The 8049-nt window shown below is 45.9% G+C and overlaps 1 pseudogene; it reads right to left on the minus strand.

Annotated features, from left to right (window-relative positions):
• Positions 1 to 3933: 3933 nt before the first annotated feature.
• Positions 3934 to 4557, minus strand: LOC131291233 (uncharacterized; annotated as a pseudogene).
• Positions 4558 to 8049: the final 3492 nt, after the last annotated feature.

The raw sequence follows: 8049 nt of genomic DNA on the forward strand, positions 1-8049 counted from the left end.
TTCTCCTTTCGCTGTGCAAGAATTTGACGACTCTCCTCCTCATCTTCCAGCCGTTCCTGCTCCAGTTGCGCTTCAAATTCCCGCAGCTGGTTCTGAAACAGGTGGATCACACTGGTTCGTTTTAGCTGACGCTCTTCCTCACGCCGCCGGAAGAACTCGCCTGCCTCCTGGTGGTTTGCCCGCTGATCATTCAGCTGACGCCCTGCACGAGACTGGCTACGCTGACGTCCTGCACGAGACCGGCTACGCTTGCGCTGCTGATTCTTTAGCTGCTTCTCCTTTTGTTGCTCGTGGGTGGGGTGGCTGTGGGGGGTGGGTCCTACACGACCCACGGGGGGTACCTAGGTACAACTGGGGCACAAAACCACTATTCCTGCACTTCCAGCACTTCCACACGATTCTACTCGAATTTGCCTGTTGCTCAAGGGCCGGGATTTTGCTCTTAGGGCCGCACGGAAAATCGGCACCACTTTCACCAAAAAGTTTTCCGCTCACCGTTTGCGCAAAACACAGCCGATCTTCTCGCGGTTTCCACCAAAAATTCTTAAAAAATTTTCTTCGTCGAAAGACACCTCGCTTGACCGGGAAATCGTGAAAAACTTTTCCACTAATTTCCCGGCTGACAGCTTGTCAAAAAGTTTTTCGCACTTTTCTCGGTCAGTTTTCAACCGAATCGACCGCGGTTTCACTTTTTAGTCGTTTTTCCGGCCAAAAACAAACGGATTTCACTCCGGTTTTCACCAGCAACGCACTTTCATTCGCAATTTTCACCAAAATAGCATCAATAAATCACGATTTTAGCACTTTTTGATGATTTTTAAACACCTTACAACGGGAGCGTCTTCTGTTTGACAGCTCACTTGCTACTACTGGGATAACTGGCTTGTGGCCGCCAAACGTTCATAGCGACGTGGCTTTTTTATCCTTCGATGTCGGCTCTTCCTATCATTGCGAAGCAAAATTCACAAAGCGTAGGATTGTTCACTCTTTCAAGGGAACGTGAGCTGGGTTTAGAACGTCGTGAGACAGGTTAGTTTTACCCTACTGGTGTGCAAGTGCTATCTCAATGGAATTCCTGTGCAGTACGAGAGGAACCACAGGTACGGACCAATGACCCAATTCTTGTCCGAGCGGACTTTGGCATGAACGCCTCCAAGGTCGCAACCGAACCAGGCTGGTAGCATATGTATAGGAGTCGTTAGCTAGATGGCTAATAACATCACGAGAATGGATTGAGTTGACTGTAAACTCTTTCCATTTATTGGAATACCCTCAAACTGAGCCTATCGCGTTAGCCCACTGTGGTGTAGCAAGCGTTGTGATCTAATGGCCTTACTGGGCAAACACTTTGGGTCCGTCAAGGACTTGGAGTGCCGGTGCTGGTCGGCGGATCCAACACTCTGAGTATCCTGGGTTGGTACTTGGGGTTGGTTTGGTTTTGGTGAACAAATACTAGATGTACTATCTCGGTGGTATGTCAGTATCACCTATACCCCAGACCACTTGCATGGTCGCAAGCGTTGTGTTCCAATGGCCATACCGGGCAAACACTTTAGGATCGTCAAGGACTAAGAGTGCCGGGACAGGTTGGCGGATCCAACACTTCGAGTGCCCTCGGGTACTTGGTGTTGGTTGAGGACTTGGTGAACAAACTCTTGATATACCATCTTCGGATGTATTTCGAGTATCGTTTTCAGAGGATGATGACCATCGCTACAGCTGGATTATCACCAGAATGTTCGACCGTTTACGTGGACGACATTGTAGTGATAGGATGCTCAGAGAATCATCATTTGAAAAACTTAGGGCGAGTATTTGAAAGGCTGAGACATTACAATCTCAAACTTAATCCTGAGAAATGCAGTTTTTTCAAACCTGACGTTACATATCATGGACATAAAATAACAGATAAAAACATACTGCCAGTTGAGTCTGTGTCACCGCGCTAAACGACCGCGTTGTGGAAACTCGACTGCAGCCGACCACACGCGCCACCTATCGGAAAACTATAGAACTGGCGGCAACTATAAAAGCGCGAAGCGGATCGAGTTTTTCGCTCTTTCGTGTCCGACCTTCCACCGTCATCCGTGTTGGGACCGGTGTGCTAGGCCTTTCTTTCTATCACTTGTTCGATCGCTCTCCACCACCGGTGTTGAGACCCGCGTGCCTCATTTTCAGTTTCTTACTTCGTGTATTACTCCGAACTTGGATCAAATAAAAAACGGTAGATTCCCTCGAAAAATCCAAACCTCCGAGGGAACCTCCAAACTGGTGACCCCGACGTGATCCAGGTTCCCCGAAGTGCTCGAGTCCGGCTTTTCCGCGAAACGTACCACGCGCACGAAACTCTGCACCGCGCAGACGGTTCACAGTGAGCTGCTCCACGCGTAAAAAAACGAGCATCGAACATTCCCGTTTTTCCCACTAAGTAAAGCACGTGCTCGAAACGTCGCACCGAGCAGCCGGGTGCAGTGAAGTGTTCCATGCACACGACGCACCGCGCCGGACAGACAATTTTAGTGAAACGCTTGCGCTAAACATTGGTACCTATCGCGAACCAAGTTAACAACCGGTCGATAAACATATCGACCGATATAATGACAGTAATGGCGGAATGGTATCGCAACGCATCAAATTTATCAACCCGTAAAAACGCGTGTACAATTGCCATGGCTACCGTACAAATCGTGGGGAAAAATCTAGCAGTTGTTAAAAAAGTCTTTAATTTGCATCGCGAACGAAACACTTTTTTTATATCGACCGATATATTTAACTACTGCCTCAACCCATCCGATATACTGAAAAGAGCTGTTGACCGTGGTAAAATTTATTTTAAAAAATGTAAAAATGTTATTCTGTGTTAATTTTTCGCTTCTTATTATTTTTTAACCATTTTAGCCCATCAAAAAATTTATTTTTCTGGTGAATTTTTTTTGTTTTAAAATTTGTTTTTTTTATTTAACCGCCTACACGGCTAGTTATTGTAGTTTTATATTCAAATAACAATTGATTGCATTGTCGTATCAGCATGAAACTTTTAGAATGCCTAGAAATAGTAATTTACTATCGTTTTGCTAAAGAAAACAAGTTTTTAAACAAATTTAAATAATTTTTATTTGCCGTTGTCGGTCGATACCCCTCAAACGTTCCATATTTCTCGTACTTCGGACCAATTTTCATTTTATAGAGCTGTCGGATCGATTTGTAATTTTCAGCGAAGATACTTAAAGGTGTTTTCCAAAATATTTTATAACTTTTATAATTTCAAAAATTCATTAAGTATATTAATTTGAGGTTCCAAAAAATGTCAACGGTATAAAAAAAATTAGTATGTTTCTTTTGTACAGTTATGCATTGTGTTCCCTGTTCTTATAAATTCACGTATTTTGTTTTTTGGTTCGTGCATTAACACCCGTATCATGGAAGGAGACACCGTTTTCGCAATTTCCGTTCACTTCCTCTTGCCAAAAACATCTCTAACTGTTACACCACTTCGCCTAAGACAAAGTTTTGTGATTGCCCAGTATTTTTCATTTGGGACGAAACTGTGGGAAATTTGGTTTAGGTACAAAATGAATCTTATTGGCCCTGTACCACTCTAAGACAACCTTAGAATAATAGCAGGTCAAAAACTTGGTAGAAAAAAGTACGTAAATGTATAAGAAAAAAATAGAAAAATAGAAATATTCGTTGCTTAATCATCCATGGTTTTAAAGGATAAGCAGAGTCCCCTAAACAACAATAAAAAAAATCATAAATATTGGATACAAGAATGTAAATATGTAAATAGACAAACCCAACAGCTTCATCGTTCGGTCACCACTGTTTCATTTTTCTTCTAAGTATAAAGATATTGGGCTTGTATTGTATTATCTACAAATAGGATCATTTACCTGTGGTCACATATCTAGAAGATCATTATCAATAAGCATTTTATAAAGAAGTGTTAAATTTAATATTTACCATTAAAGCGTTTAAACTGTAAACCTCTTTTCTATTCAAATATTGAATTGGGATGTCGTAAAGTGCGACAATTCTGATGTGAGTTCCATCGTCGCACATCACTGCACAAGGCCAGGTAATTTTTTATAAATAATCTCCTGGCGTCTGCTTTTTCGTCGGCAGTCATATCTATGGTTATGAAATACGCTAGTTCACGTTCCAACGCGGCTAGAGTTTGATCTAGCGTTGCAGAAAAAGTAGATTGGGCAATTGCCACAGTAAAATCGTTACCAACACCTTGTTGGTACGACCCTTGTGCAAAAAATCGCAGTTTTGTTCTCAAGTTTTCTTCCGCCGATAACCCACGCTTATGCTTATGCTAGTTCCACTTTGGCAAGGATTTCTTCAAACAGCCTCTTCGGAACTCGGTAATTGTTAATGAAGCTGAAAAAGGAACATGTTAAAACAGTGGCAACGATTGTTGAGGCAATACGCTTACGTTTTATCCGATAATTCAAGCGGATCAAAATGCTTCTTCAATCGCCTACGGTATGCCGCTAGATTTATCTCCTTTTCATTCTCCGCATCATTTGAAAAGAATAATGAATTTATCATTCTAATGTTTTGGATGCTTCACGAACAAAAATGCTTCTCGATACGATAGAAGTCGCACTAATTGTAACGTTGTTAAAAGTAAACAAACTCTAGGTTTCCATGGTAATTTGACAGACGGCGAAACTACTCGATAGATATTTTTATGGGTTGTTTTAATTTTACCAACTGCTCAGTTGAATACATTCGCGATACCAATTCGAGTAGATAAATTTATCGGTCGATATAATCAAACGGGTTGATAAATTTTATCGACTGCTTTCGCGATAGGTACCATTACCAGTTCCGTGAAGTGAAGCACGCGCACTAAACGCTGCGCTGGACAGACGTTTTTCCGCGAAGCCGTCAACCGGCCCGAAGCACCACGCCGAACATTTTCCGTTCTACGAAGACCACGCGTGAGGAACCCCTGCACCGAGCAGACGTTTATCGTGTTTTATCGTGAATTGTTCTGTGCATACGATACGCCGTGCCGTGCCACCACTGTTCCACGAAGACCACGTGTCCGGAACCCCTACACCGAGTAATTACTTTTCCGCATAGTGACCTAAGCACACGAAACGCTGCACCGGGCAGTCGTTTTTCCGCGAAGTGACCACGTCGACGTTAACAATGCATAAAATCCAACACAGCCCGGAGCCGCCCCGCGATCGACGGCAGCCCCAAGATACGACCACCGCCTCCTTGGAAGAGATGGAAGGAGAATCAACACCGACCGCTTCTACCTCACGTGCCATCGAGGATCCACCGAGGGCTGTAGAGGCATTCCATGCCGTACGCCTAAATCCACCAGAGATGACGCTGAACGACCTGCAGTCATACTTCTGGGCCCTCGAACATTGGTTCGCGGCCTCCGGCATCATCGGAATCTTCGATGAAGCAGGGATTCCTTTATACCAAATAAAACTGTCAGCTGTGAAACTGTTTTTTCTAAAGAAAAATCTCGCGGATGTTTCGGAAGGATATAACTTGTGTAGCGATCGTGCTCAGAGGTGCCCAACTTCCTCATTAGCAATCGCACTTTCGCTTCATCTTCCAGTTGCGCGGCATCCTTTTGAAATAGGTCCTCGTACCTCGCATACCATGCCGCGAAAGTGGTTCCAGCATCGGCGTCGTACGTAAATTCTTTGATGTGCCCGCACAAAGAATCTAAAATCTGCTCCGACTTTTTTTCTTCACTCGCGGCGGGTTCTTTTTGTCGCATTAATTGCAACAAAATTTGCTGCTGCTGGGCCATCTGCTGTTGCATGAGTTGCAGAATTTGGGGCGTTGAAGAATTTTCGACGATTGGTGGCGTCAAAAATGGTGGAAAACTTCCATTTTGCTGCGCGGTCTGGGCCTGGGCGGTTTGTTGCAATGGCGGTGCATGAGCATCACGACGATCTCCCGCCTGCACAAGCGGCTGCGATGGCGGTGGGGCCAGTGAACCCAACCATCCTTGGGACGCGCGCCGTTCTTCTTCTTCCTGACTCATTCTTCGACGCTTCCTCGGTGGCGAAATTGTTGCGCGGTGGAGCTTTGTATCCTTTTCACTTACCGCTTTCAACTTTTACTCGTCGCCAGCTGTAGTTTCCACTAGAGATTGGAAAGATGATTCTTTGAAAAGATCAGGTGCGGTGCAGTTGCCTCAGAGATTCTTCCGCACGTCCCAGGAGCGATTTTTCGTCGAATCGGTTATAGATTAAACGACAAATATTTGCCTGGTCATTACAACACCGTTAACAATGGGATATATTGTAAGATATCACATACATTCAGAATATTTTTTACATAAATATTCAATATTGGAATATTTAACTGTTTATGTTTATTCATGATATTTGTGGATGTGATTTTATCAACCATAATTAATATCGTTGCCCACCTATAACAGTAATTCATTCAAAATTATAGCGATTGGTACAATAACCGCTATCTTCTGTTACCTGTGCTTTTTGCTATCGTTTATGTACGGAAGAAAGTAAGAATGGTGTATAGATTTGCCCCACACTAACATAGTAGGCAAGTTGATCAACCATACGAAGTACGATCAACCATTGAGCAGGGCTAGCCAGCTCGTTGATCAATCGAACGAACTAATACCGCACCGCCGGTTGGTGGAGTGTTGTCGTACACATTCATGATCAACCGTAGAACGAATCAATATTGCACCGCTGGCTATAGCCGGCACGGTAGGAGACCGCACGTCTGGCGTGCGATTGAGCAGGGCTAGGGAGCACGGTGAACGATCGTCGTGCGTAGAACCAATACCACACCGCCAGCGGGTGGCGTATTGTCTTACACATTCATGAGCCACCGTAGAGCGAATCAATATCGCACCGCTGGCGTACGGTAAGGAAGCATCTTCACACAGCTGGCGAGTCGTGATTTTTCTTATGTATGCATAGTCGGGACCACACGCGTAAGGAAGAATCATTTTGGTTGATTTGAATGTGCGGTACTCGTTCGCTCAGTCGAAAGATCAGAGTGAATCATACAGTTCTGATTCAATTTGCCCATGCCTACTACAAACGCGCTGAATGGGTGAAGTGCCTGTCGTGATGGCCGCAACCTGCCCATTGCAGTCCATCGACCCTCACCTCCCTAGCTGTCTGCAGCATGAGGTCCTGCGCTGCTCGACCCCTACCCAAGTTGATCTGCAGTAACTTTAGCACGGACCGATCCTCCTGGTGACGTGTTCACCTTAGCCGAAGCACGGCTCTGTCTTGTTCCCACACGATGCATCCCCGACCACACACCATGCACCTCACCGGAGCGGTGCAGTCTTTAGCGATGTGGTCCTTATTGCCATATCGAAAACAGCGGTTCGAACGGTTCAGACCAAGCGGTGGGAGAATCTCCATACGGACCTGTGTGTATCCAAGCCCCAGTGACTTCGCGCTCAGCGTAAGCACCAGGTGCCGAGGGATCCGCATTCGCGCTACCTGCAGACCGTCGCTCCTGGTTCGCATATATATGGCCTCGGACGAGACGTTCACGCCTGTGGCGAGCAACTGCTTCGACGCCTTTCAGCTCGACAGTCGCCATCTCCGTCTGCAGGCTCGCCTTGGCAGTATTTCCCACCGCCTTGGCAACCTTCTCAAAAACCGCATCCGCGGTCTTCGCCAAATACAAGGTCAGCACGTTGTCTGCCGACCGCCGGGGACGCTTAATGGCCTCGTCCAACTCACGATCCTGACGGACGGCCATGTATACCTCCTTGTAACTGCGCTCAGGCAGAGCCGTCAGTTTGATCGCGTCAGGTCGCGTCTTCTTGGGGCGCGATCTTCGCCTCTTCTTCTTCTCCCCAGCCTCAGGAACAATGACGTTCTTGGGCAGCGGGTTGCGGACCTGCCGCGGCTTTGTTGATGTAGCATGTGCTGCGGCCGCCTGAGTGTTGCGGGGTTTTCGAGGTTGTACAACGAACCAGGCGTTCTCCTGCCGTTTGGGTTGGAGCTGGCGACTTTCCTCCAGATCAGCCAGCAGTTCCTCCTCCAGTTGTTCCTCCATTTCCCG

Source organism: Anopheles ziemanni, chromosome X, assembly GCF_943734765.1.
Source record: "Anopheles ziemanni chromosome X, idAnoZiCoDA_A2_x.2, whole genome shotgun sequence".
NCBI lineage: Eukaryota > Metazoa > Arthropoda > Insecta > Diptera > Culicidae > Anopheles > Anopheles ziemanni.